General features: G+C 39.9%; 1 protein-coding gene across 1 annotated transcript in view; it reads right to left on the reverse strand.

Annotated features, from left to right (window-relative positions):
- DSCAM (DS cell adhesion molecule) overlaps positions 1-13,411 on the reverse strand; it is a 476,303-nt gene that overhangs the window by 403,005 nt on the left and 59,887 nt on the right. The gene's annotated exons all lie outside the window — the stretch shown is intronic.

The raw sequence follows: 13,411 nt of genomic DNA on the forward strand, positions 1-13,411 counted from the left end.
ACAAAGCATGCTTGTGGTAATCTTGGTTCTGCCATCCATGTGACTATAGTCCCCCTCCCAACCTTAAACCGCAGATTCAGTAACAATGAAAAAAGTTTATATTGTTCAGAGCACAAGATAAGCCCTCATTCTTATGAGCATTTCTGCCATAGGCTGCTCAGCTATTACCCGGAGGGCTTGAAGGTTCCAGGTGGCTTGAAGGTTCCTCAACATTTCATCCAAAGTACCTTCCTAACCCTCTGAGAGCATATCAGCATAAGGCATGATTTTTGTTTTCCAGTAAACAGTAGGAGATATTACCAATACCATACCACTACTCTGCTGTAAATTTGCATATACGGCTCACTCGTAAAAAACTTGCCAGTTTTACTTGACACAAACACAGAAACTTGCATATTTCGCTATATCTTGAATGGAGTAGATTCTGACATAATTTTCTAAAGCAAGTCTGGTAAGGACAAAGTTTTTGAAAAGGTGACCATAGTGCATCAGGCCCAAGTGAGCATCCATGAGACAGATTTCAAGGTTAGCCTTCATTTGCACAAGATGGATGCTATTGTCCTGCAGAAATAACTTGCAATCCCAATGCTAAGTCATGAAGTGCCTTGTCCATCTCTGCCACTTAGTCTTATGGTAGCTCAGAGCACAAAATGGACTATTTTTTCCTTCTCTTTTGACATCTTGAGGAGATATAAGGTGGGAAGATATTATCTTCTAAATATCATCTTAGTATTGACCATGGGGAGAGACCACATCAAAAGAGAGTGGAGCTGGCTCTGGGAATCCCTAGAAAGAAAGAATTAAGAGAGACCCTCCTAAAGCAATACGGAAAGATGTCTGGCATGCAGGAGGCAGCCAGATAAATAGGCATTGCAGAGCAGGATGAAAGGCACTTGGAGATTCAAACAGAAGAATTTTCAAGCATTGGAGCTAACAAGTCCCTGCATATAGATGACACAGGTGTTAGTACAAAATAAAGTCCCTTGCAAGAAATAATTTTTTCCTAGCTGGCACAGCCCTAGGAGAAACTTGGGTATCTGGAAAGCAAAAATAAGCATAATAGGACTAAGCACAGGAAGAAGCAGGGCTGAATAAGATGGTGCCACTTTTACATAATCACATTTCTAATTATAGGCGTACTTTGAAGCAGATAACAGTATTGTTGGTAACATAATAGAGAACTAAAAAAAAAAAAATTTGGCATTGTTCATCTGCTGTACAAGCTATTCTCTACAGATACAAGTGAAACAATCAACAGGGCATTTTAATTTCCATCGACCAACAAGACATTCACATAGAAATAATAAATACAGTTCACATTTGCCAACTTTTATTATGCTATGCTGCTTCTTAACAGACATTCACGTGAAAACAGTAGGTTTGCTGACCGAGAATAAAGGGGTGAATACCAAATTGCAAATGCCATAAAAATAGAGAATATCAGAAACTATGTTTGACACTTCCATAGAATCTAACTTTCTAATCAAAATGCAGCACAGCTGAACTAGAGACTCATACTAGCAGCACATAACAATGAATTTTTCCAGCTGCTTTGTATCCCCTGTAGAAGCTTTCACTACTTTTGACAAACTTTCCATCCATCAGCCTATACAATAGTGCTTCATTTTGAAACAGCATCTGGTACGCATTCATCTTAATGGCAGACACAAACACACTAAGATCCCTGGAAAATAATTGCAGTGCTATAATACACACACATATACACAATGCTGACAATCCAGATGCGTTTTGTGGTGGAAAAAAATGTGTAAGCTACTTGGATACATTCAACAACAAAAATGGGATTTCAGAATCTTTTATTAAAAAGATATTTCTCTGCAATGTTCCATAGGAAGAAAGCGATTAGCTGAATAACAGAACAAGTGATATATCAAAACCTAATTGAAACTGAGACAAGTCAAAGACGATATGTAATTATATGTTACTTAATGGTAAAATATGACCCAACTAAATACCATATTTTACAGTAAGCAGAAGCAAGCTCATACTAAAAGTTGCAAGGGAAAGCGGTAGGGAAAGTTGATGAAAGTTATAGATATAAAACAGTGAAGAGAAATACCTGAACTACCAAAAAAAAAGGTAAGAATAGAAGGGAGGGAAAAAAAAAAAAATCAGACAGGTTCTACCAACTGCCTAAACACTATTCTGGAAACAAGACTTCTGAAGTATTTTGCCTGCAGAACAATGGCTCAAATTGTGAGGGTCCAAGCAAACAGGCACAAACCTGCTCCCACAGCCTGCTCTGCAGGAAGGGACCTCTACAACACCTCTAAGCCAGAACTGAAATGGCTTGCAGTTGAGTCTGACTACACCTGGCCTGGATAGATGCATTTTCAAAGAGATGACATCAGTTAGCAGTCCAAGGGAAGGAAAGTCAAAGATTCCTCCTGAATAAGGTTTATTTATTACTGAAACCAATAATACTTGAGGGAAACAGGAGGAAGCCTGCACCTCAGCAGCACTCAGTGCATGCCCCAACTGAAACGACGAGGTGACAAACACTTGAGGGCAGTGAGGCAAAGACCTATGCCCTTAACTGTGTGGTTAAAGGAGCACATAAACAGTTTATCAGATCAAGAGACACAGGACAAGAGATACTTCGAATCTCAGGTTAAATAGATACCATTATTTTACTCACACAACAAGAATGAGAAGGAAGGAAGGATACACTTTTTGCAAGTTTAGTCAAAATTCCTTAGGCTCAACTACTTGAAGTGATAAGGGGAACTGACAAAGTATAATAGTCAAGGAAATTTCTCCTGCTTTTCAGAGGAGACAGCTCTGCCACGTTGTGCCTAGGAAAGTGCTGAATATGTCAGCCAGATACAAAATTTCTTCTAGCACTTGAGAAATCTCCTGTCAAGTAAACTGGCTTATCTCACAACAAGCTGGTTGGTGGGAATGCAGGTCGATCACACTCAGAAACAGAAAGTGAGACCGAGCACTGTATAGCCAGTCTGGGTCAATGTAACCAGACCGGACAGAAATAGGTATAAAGGTATAGGCTAGGCTTTGCATTTGCTATACCTGTACCTATTGGCATAGCTAAGACTGGACTCGCTTTTGTGGTTTGTACAGAGGTGACCTTTACTCTCTTCTGGCATGTTACTCCTTCCTCCAGGTCTCCAGGGCACTGCAGCTCCTACTTATATACACACTGTGCACTTGAAGGTCTTCTATAAGGGCCTAGCAAAAAACACTTTTGATATTTCTGCCTATAAGGGTGTCATTTGTCAAGGCTTCATTGTATGTTACACAAGACAAAAGAGGCTGAAGCTGGTGCTTCACAATCCTCATTTTTAATGGGCAGAAGGAGGTATCACTAAGACATAAGAGAGAAGATGCTACATTTGAACTACCATACTGGACCAGGCTTGGGCTTGCTTTGTGTAGGATCTCATGTCCTGGAGGGATCAGCATCAGCTGCAACAAAGAGATGAAAGAAGACATGCAAAAGCAAACTGTGAAACTATCTGTCCAAGGGAGATCCTCCCCTTCCTCCACCGTTCTCCGTGTCCCCCTTCAGACTGCTTCACCTTTAAGAACCTTTACTGTAATGACATCAAAAGTGAAAACTTTAACGGAGTTTGCATGTAACAAAAAAAAAAAAAATTATATCTGTTCAACTCAGTGCTAGAATGCAATGCAGAGGCTTGGTGTTGTGTGTTTCCTTTTCATCATGTTCTTGTTCAAGTTTTAGTAAGTTTAAATAACACATTTGTGATTTTTGAAGCTAGCTTTTTGTGCCTCATTCTTCGGAAGCTCTCTTTCCATATTCTGCAATTAACCACTTAAAGCCCCAGTTTTCTCTTCAGTTCTTGAAAGAACTGAAATACCTTTGGGCAACAGACAACTCAACATATTCAAAAATATTAATAAAATGTCTCTGAACAATTAATTGATACTTATATTTAAATTACTTTCCCTGACTTTTTCAAAGGCTAAATACTATTCCTGTAATACTTATGCAAGGCAAAGTTTGGTCTGAAATGAATAACAATTTCAAAACAAAAGGAAAATTATTTCTTATACCTTTTATTAATCAAATCCAGCATGAAATATTTATATAGACAAAATAAAAGGTATGAATCAAAGTGAAAGTCTGGAGCAAAGAGACCACTGAGATTATTTAGATAAAATAAAAATAAAAGTAGAAAAGATAAATTATGTAATTAAGCAGCTGACTCTCATGCACTAAAGCAGGTTTATAGCAACAGCCTTAACTGTCTTACAGTGGAACATCAGGTTTGCCAAAGCCCTGGATGTTAATATTTCCTCTCCTTTTCTCCTCAGTGACATTGTGATTGATGAACTGGGCAACAATCAAGTCTTTTCTTTAGATTTAGTAGGTCGTATGAGGTGTCATCTTAAAATTTAAGAATTTCTCACTGTTAAATACCAGCAACATAAACACAAGAAACCTAGAAGCAAACCCAAGGAGTATAATAAAAACATTAAAAAAGGACAGTATAGAATAAAGTGTAAACTTTGCCTCTGTCAGAAATAAGTGATCCAAGAACACCCCTTTTTCAGAAAGCTCCTTCCTGGTGCTGACTCTTGCAATCTGCCCTTGGAATCGTAGATGCCTGGGACTGCTTTGTACCATGATAGAACAACACACTCCCAACAAAAGCTGACAGTTGGGAAAACTTTCTACAGGCATCTTCTCAGCCACATAAAACAGGTGCAAAGCAGGATGAGACACAGTCCCTTGAGCAGTTAAGTGACTAGGAACCCAGGTAGTCTCATCAACACATCAAGTTCCAATCAAAGCTTAAGAAAAACAAAAAAATATCAACAGCTTGTGTGCCTTCTGGAAGATGCCTTTTCCTGAGAGACCCCAAGCATTGTGCCTAGGTTAGGAGAACAGCTTTTTTGAGCCTCCTGTATAGCTAATGTAGGACAACAAACAGAGCCTAAAGGCAGTTTAGACCCCACTTTGAAGGGACAAATCACTCATTTCACTTGGTCCTTCATCTCTCCCAGTTAGAGAGAGATTAGGACAACTCTCCGTCTTTCTTGAAGACCTCAGTTATCTGGAGAAGGCTAGCACGGCTGCCCTAATATTTTTAGCTTCTGACTGGATGTTTGTTTTCTGCAGTTACAGGTCCTTCTACTGAGTCCAGTCTGTCTGGCACATGCATTAGCTTAAAAGCATCACATCTTTTGCCAGTCCTCACACCAGCAATTCCACAATACATCTCGAGGTTTCAGAAAATTTAAAAACAAGGCTTTTTTTTGTGGTTTTGGTTTTGTTTTGGTGGGGGAGGTGGCACATAAAAAGCAATAGTAGAATCACAGCAAAAAAAGACAAAGGTGTTCCCCTTCACTCCCAAAAGAGGATGGGGCGGGGGGTTGGTTGTGGAAGAGAGGCAGAAAAGTGAGATTATCTGCCAAAATCAAAGGCAAAGAAAGAAAAAGCTGACAGAACTGGTGGAAGTCAGAAGGATCCTAACACTCAAGGAGGGATTTTTAAAGGAACTCTTCAGGATCCCATATCTCATGAGAGATCTGGTACCAGATCAGTGAGACAGATCCTTTTTCACTGGCCTGAAATCAGAGTAGGAAGCAGGCAAGAAAATGTCATCTTGATCATAACCCTTAAAAGCATATGGCTATTAGGTAGAGTTTATCCTTTCTTTGAATGCCTTTGCATCTTCTTTTATTTAAAGCTAAGAAAAAAGTATGCACACCTACAGGAGAATACTCCACTTGGCATTACTAAAATATGCATTTGCTTTTTAGAGGTTGAACTTCTCTGTGAAATTTTGGGACCCAAATATAACAATACTACTGAGAAATTTAAAGAACATAATTTAAGCCCCATTTTCCACATGGTCAGTGAAAAATATTGAAATCCTCACTACCAGAGGAAAATAAAATATTGATTATTCACTGTAAGGTAAAAAACAAATATTTTGTAAGACAATTTAGTGAAATTCATGTAAAAAGCAATCAAGAAAACCCCCCAAAACATTTGTAAGAAAATAGTTGAAGACATCTAAACAAATTATGTTTAAGGAAACTGAATTAACAGGATCATACTACAGGTTAATTACGCTGTTGACATCCAAACAATACAGTATGCTAGGATAATCTTTTTTTGCATAAACACACACAGAGAACTGATAAATGAAACATTTCAGAGTGCATTGCTCTGCCTTTCAAACCAGTAGTAGAAGCATTACAAATGCAATCACAAATATGCAGATTACTCGGTGCAGAACACAGTCAGAGAAAGACAGTCTGGGTGGGTGGTAGGGTGCAATGCTAGTGAGCTATGTCACTATTTAGGATGATTTTTTTTTTCCCCAAGATTCCATAATGCATCACCATGACTGAGATTTAAAAAAACAAACAAACAAACAAACAACAGGCTAGATAGGCCTTTTCTCCTTTCCTCCAATACATCTCCCCTTGTCAAGTTAAAAAAGAGGCCCTTATTTTAAAAGAAGAAAAAACTGATTAAACACCTACAAACAATAATGTTGTTATCACTACTCAATTATCAAGTAACAGGCTATGCAAAGTGACCTAGAGAAATTACTTCAGCTATTGTGAAAAGATCAGAATGATGAGGCATTACAATAATCCATCTGTGATCATGTCTCCCTCTAGGGGTTTTATCTAATGACTAACATGTAATGTTGATAAATATTATAAATTTTATTAGAGTAAGGGTAAAATGAATGCCCTTTTACAGTTTTGGCTTTGATTCTGACTCCAGACAGGAATTTCATATGCCATTCTAAATCGATAAGGATTGAATATTTCTCACTATCTGGGGAGAGGGAGGGTAAAACACAGCTCACACAAGGAATAAGTTTCAGATGGAGGCAAGATAGCTATCTTCAAGAACAGGGAACAGGAAAACAGCACTGGATAAAGATGCTCTGACCAGACTCCAAAGTAAGTCTTACTAAAAGGAACTAAAAGAACAAAGAAAAGAAAAAATAATACTAAAGAAAAATGATGAGAGAATGATAAAAATCAACACAAAATAGCTTTAATATGGAAATAAAAATGAAATCAATTGCACAAACTGATTTGAGATTACAAATATAATTAACAAAGAGGTGAGTATATTAAACTACTACACTAGTAAAAATAAATACAAAAGCACCAATTAAACACCACCACCCACAAGTTTTAAGCCAAGCCAACAATGGAGTCAAAGAAAAAACATTTGTTTGCTATCAGCCAGTTTGATATCCTTGATCAATGTTATTTTCTTGTAAACTGATGAGAAAAGCAGAAAAAAAAGCCCAATTTTTTATCTGCACTTGTCGTATCCTACAAAAAGGAAGATAACGCTGCACTGGTCAGATCACAGGCGTTCATGAGAACAATGGGCAGAAAAACCTTTTTTTGTTTCCCCCAGCAAAATATATCTTCCAGCAACAAATGCTGAAGCACCCATTGCTCTGACAAAACAAATTTTTCTGATACTTCTTACAGAGGCTTCTTAAATGGTGAACAAGCAAAAGCGTGAAGAATCTTTTTCACCAATTTCTCAATTAGAAAAAGCTAGCTTGTCCAAACATGAGCTTTGCATGGGTCAGCTGCTAGTTGTCCTTGACAGGCTGACCTGCTGGGCTTCAAGGGAGCCCCAGCACCCACAGGGGCCTCAGTCAGTGCGGGGAAAGGGCAGAGACCCAGTGCACAACAGAGTGGCACTTTAAAACCCCAAATCTCTGAATTTGACCAAAACGCTCCTTGCTTTCTCTTTGTGGTGGCTATCAGAGACCCTGATGAAGCCAGATGACAAAGGGAATCCCAATTGCTCCCTTCCAGGCATTCCTCACAGACTTGACATCCAGGCATGGCAGCAGAGGGTGCCCCAGGAGAGAAGCGATGGGGAAGATGGCATGCGGGAATAGGGAGATGAGGGGCAGCTGCAGGCAGAGGCCTTCCCTCTGCCCCTGGACCTCCTCCTCCTCCTCCCACCTCCCGAGGGGAGACTGTAAGGGAACAAGAAAGGGTTGGCAATATAGCTGGGATGGAGAGCCTGGAGGAAGCCTGGGACACGCCTGTTATCTGTTATTTATGTCTTCCTCGTATAAAGAAAGGCCCTGAGGGTAACACTCAGGAGAGTGTTAATTTGCAAAATGTAACATTCCAAAATTGTCCTGTACAAAGAAATTGATTTATTCACTAACTTCACTCTAGCAGGTGCCTACTTTGAGTGGTCATCCCAGACACTTCGCTTGATGTATGGTAAAATAAAAATTTGAAGTAAAAAGCATTTTTTGGATGTTTGACTCTTTGGTGTCAAAGCGGTCTTGGAAATTGTTAGAATTTCTACTGCAGTACAAAGCAATGGGAAAAAAATCAAAAGAAGAATATAGTCTACAGCAAGTACAGGTTAGCTGGTTAGTTTTTGCACTGTTTTAATGTATATGATTGCGTAATTGGTATCATTCAGAAAGCCAAAGTTCTTTCCACAGTATATAATCTCCCAATGCAGAACTGTTTCCCATGTAGTTTGTTGTGTAATGGTAACCAGTATTTCAGGGCTAAACAGTACAAAATGACATCATCTCCACCAAAAGGAACAAAAAGATAAATTATGCTCTTTCAAATTGCTACTCTGTTTCAATGTGCCAGTGCTCAACCTTTTATTCCAAAGTGGTATGCATTTGAATCAGTTTCAAAATCAGAACCACTAATGAGGATAATTAAGTATGTAATTGTTTTTGCCTACAAAAAATGATCACTACAGAAAAAGGCACGCAGTGTTACATGATCATTCTCACAGGACAGAAACTTCCATTAAATCAAAGCAGGCTTCCACAATTAAAAGAAAAGGTCCTCAGGTGAAACCATAAAAAGAAGCAGAACTCACAAATGAGTTGCATCTCTGGAAGGGGAAGAAGTGTTGGTTTTGGTGGAGTGCACTGTAGAGACCTGAGTGCACAGACAAATGCTGAGTGGCAAATGCAATAGATCCAAGTGACGGGGGCCTTCAATCAGCTAAAAAAGAATAATCTGTGATTTAAATGCTTACTTTCAATTGTATGTGAAATAATGGATTGAATGAAAATGCAGATATTCATGTGGGATAAGCATTCCAGTTTGGGCTACAAACTACCAGGGTAAGATGTGTAGGTAAGGTTCTTTTCCCTTATTTAAGCAAATAGAGACAAACTGAAAAACAAGACAAATAAATAATTATCAGCTTGGGGGCAAAAAATGTGCATCTTTCCTTCTTGAAGCAAGAGCCAATGCATAACCTCAACTCCACTCATTCCTATCATAAAGGACACATTGAAAGAACACCAAAAGCAACGAGACAGAAATGAGAGAAGAGCCTTGGATTTATTTTTTCTCACAAAAATATTTTATGAGCAAAAGAAATAAAGATAATTAGCTGTGTCACAGAGTTCTGAAAAACTGAATTAATCAATATTTGTATAGCCTTTCTTTTGACTGATTTACAAAATTATAATTTTTTCCATAAACATAGTTATTACTTACAAGGATTCATTGGTTGAGATCTAACAGCTTTCAGTCTGGGGCTTGTCTGCAAATGCTGCAGCTGACCTAATGCTTTCTTATAGTGTCCTGCTGGCCACCTACATCATTTCCTAATAGAACAACAGAGCTTTATAGCTAAACAACAGCAAAGGCTAGCATACTTCTCATTGGACCTGTGCAGGAGAGAGTCAAAATTTCAAAAAAGATCTCTTCCACACAAAGATGAAAGTAAAACAGATCAAAATTTTCAATGAAAGTAATTAAGTGGCAAGATGCTTCACAAAATTATATGAGGGTATATTTTAGACCAGAGCAGTCAGCTACATTATGAGTCCCACAGTCTGGTCACTTGTCTGTCATCTTTCCCACATCCCAGATGAATGTTCTAATACTCACGCAAGCCAGAGCCTGCCAGATCTTTAATCTGGATGCAGAAAACAGCCAGGCAGACGACACCAAGTTGGGTGGAACTGTTGATCTGCCTGAAGGTAAGAAGGCCCTACAGAGGGATCTGGACAGGCTGGATCGATGGGCCAAGGCCAACTGTATGAGGTTCAACAAGGCCGAGTCCTGCACTTGGGTCACAACAACCCCATGCAACGCTACAGGCTTGGGGAGGAGTGGCTGGAGAGCTGCCTGGCTGAAAAGGACCTGGGGGTGTTGGTTGACAGCCACCTAAACATGACCCAGCAGTATGCTCAGGTGGCCAAGAGGGCCAATGGCATCCTGGCTTGTATCAAGAATAGCGTGGCCAGCAGGACTAGGGAGGTGATAGTGCCCCTGTACTCAGCCTTGGTGAGGCCACACCTCGAGTACTGTGTTCAGTTTTGGGCCCCTCACTACAAGAAGGACATCGAGGTGCTGGAGCGTGTCCAAAGAAGGGCAACAGAGATGGTGAAGGGTCTGGAGCACAAGTCTTATGAGGAGCAGCTGAGGGAGCTGGGGTTGTTTAGTTTGGAGAAGAGGAAGCTGAGGGGAGACCTTATTGCTCTCTACAACTACCTGAAAGGAGGTTGTAGTGAGGTGGGGGTCGGTCTCTTCTAAGTAGCAAGTGATAGGACAAGAGGAAACGGCCTCAAGCTGTGCCAGGGGAGATTTAGATTAGATATTAGGAAAAACTTCTTCACAGAGAGAGTGGTTAGGCATTGGAACAGACTGCCCAGGGAAGTGGTACAATCACAGTCCCTGGAAGTATTCAAAAAACGTGTGGATGTGGTGCTTAGGGACATGGTTTAGAGGTGGACCAGGCAGTTAGGTTAACAGGTTGGGCTCAATGATCTCAGAGGTCCTTTCCAGCCTTAACAGTTCTATGATTCTATGTGGATGACCTCCACTTGCAGTGAGTGAGTGAGCACTACTGCCAGAGTTAGTCGCCCTCGCCTTCCAACCACCAAACTATAGGAAACTAGAGAAGGAAAAAACCACAAATTGTCAAGAGATTTGTAAACCCAGACCTCTCAGTTCTGTTATTCCACATCACAGTTATTACCGAGTATCCTCAAAAGTGGCCCACAAAAGCTAAGTCTGCTAATTCCTCTCATGCCCTCAAGAAGCCTTCAGGAGCTCTCAGCAGTAATGGTTACAGGTTCAGCAGACTCCTGCATCTACAACCTGGAAGCAATCTTTTTTATCATAGCTGAAAGCTGACTCTGTTAAAATTTCTGTAAATCCAAAACAGGGTTGAACATGTACCACAGAAAGCTCTATCCCAAAACTATGAAAGCAAAGAAGAACAGAGGGACAGCTCTGGGTGATGCCCAGCTGTATCCCACTCCTCCTCCACGCTCAGTCACTTGGGGCGGGGAAGTATGTTTTCCTTGGATGGACTCAACACTGGGAGAAACAATATTGCCCTGAAAGACAGATAAGAATGGAGGTCTGGGGTTTGGCTGAGCCTGCACAGCTTCTACCCAGACACCATCAGTGAGCTCATCCAGTAAGTACAAGCATGAGAATTTGAAACACATGTTGACAGGTATCAGCATATGAAGCACAACGTTTTACTGTAAGAAGTCACAGAGAAACATTGCGAAATACCTTGGCGTTAAAAGAAAATGCAGAAAGAATTAGGTCAAAGCTTTGATGGTACACTATTTCCAACATAGACACCATTTTGCTCACTTGTTAGTCCCTGCTAAAGCAAAACACAAAATCTGCCCACCAGGGACATGGGGATAAGCAGAGCCTGAGGATAAGCAGAGCAACCTCTGCAGCACCACCTAAAAAACAGAGTTCTTCCAGATGCTACTAAAGAGACTAGTAGTACTGAACTATACTGTATTTCCTAATTAGGAAATGTTGAACAAAACCTGTAGTCTTAATGGTCCCAAGTCACCACCATCACCACTAGCACATCAAGGACAAAATATAATATTTGTGTGGTGCATCATTTGCATCACACATCATATAATATTGTGGTATAAGAGCATTTCCATTCAGGAAGCATAAGTTTACTGCCCCTTACTTCTCCTCCATGATTCTTTCCCTTTCATTTCAAGCTTAACTTCAAGTGGTTTAACCAAGAAAGATTCCCTGTTCCACAAGTCTGCAGAAGCAGAACAAGTCAGGGCATCTGAAAACGCAGGAATGGAAAAAAATCCTGAGCCACGGGTAAGACAATACATACCCTTTCAAATGACCCTGAAGGAAGCAAACCCTTGGGCTCTAGAAATGGCTCTGTGGAGCAAACCCTTGCCTGGATTAGAAACCTCTTCAAGATTGTGGCCACTTGGCTTTTGGATTCCCTGGTCTGCTGTACATTTTCAAACCATTGTAGAACATGCATCACATCTTAAGCATTTTGCTGCACTAATGCTACTTCGCAACTGTGCTAGATTTTTCCACCCATGGGGACAAGTTCTCAATTTGATTGTATTCTTTCTGACAGTTTGCCTGTCATATTAGATGGTGCTGGTGTGGGCTGAGTCACAGCAACCGCCCAACTGCAGAACAAGAGCTGCCCTTCCCCATGCACTGCACACAGTGCCAGCAGAGGAACACAGAGTGAAGAGGGCACAGCTGCCTGTCTTGCTGGAGGGATGGCTCTCAAGTAATGCAGAGTTCCAAAAAAGGGGAGAGAGGAGAAAGAGGGAGGAAAAAAGCCCACAAAAACCACATAACAGTTACTTCTGGTCAGCACACACAGCCAGTACCAATAGATCTAAGCAGATAGTCTCACTTCTGCAAAGCAAACAGAAGTAGTACATAATACTATTTTAATAATGAAATTGCTGAAAGGTTCCTGAAGTAATTTGGCCCTAGCAAGCATCAAAATCAAACCAGTACTCATGTAGGTGCTAAGCAGCTCAAATACAACAACACAACAAGGCATAATGAAGAAAAGAAATATCATTAGCATTTGGTTATTGCTCACATTTTTCCTAAACTGCTTCTGAGATCACTATGATGTACTAATTTTTGTTTAGATCTCAGCAAATGAAAAGAAAGCAAAATGTACTGGCATTCACAGCTACTGCTATAGAAGATTAGAGTTATGACAAATTACTGAAACCTTAATAACAAAAACACCAAAAAAACAAAAAAATAGGTAGATTTTCACTCTACCTATCAATGAGGGGGGGAGGGGGGCAAGAGAGACGAAAAAGGGGAAGATCTGAAACAAGTTTTCAGGATTTAATTTTGTTTCTTAACAAAACCAAACTATAACTTATGAATGCTCAGTAATTGAACAACTGCAGTCTGGTATTCTCTTTGCCATGGATTTACTATATGATTCATACAACAGAACAGGCACAGGAAATATTAGTATTTTAAAATACACACAATCCATTACATTTCTTTCAGTCGATGATAAGTAAAATCTCAGGAAGTTGGGTTTTGCTGGAGGAGGAAAGGTTTTAAGGAGAAGAAATTAAATATATCTAAAATAAATTAAAATGACAACATATCACAA

This window comes from Nipponia nippon, unplaced genomic scaffold, assembly GCF_047370975.1.
Source record: "Nipponia nippon isolate SJK-2023a ecotype South Korea unplaced genomic scaffold, ASM4737097v1 scaffold_2, whole genome shotgun sequence".
NCBI lineage: Eukaryota > Metazoa > Chordata > Aves > Pelecaniformes > Threskiornithidae > Nipponia > Nipponia nippon.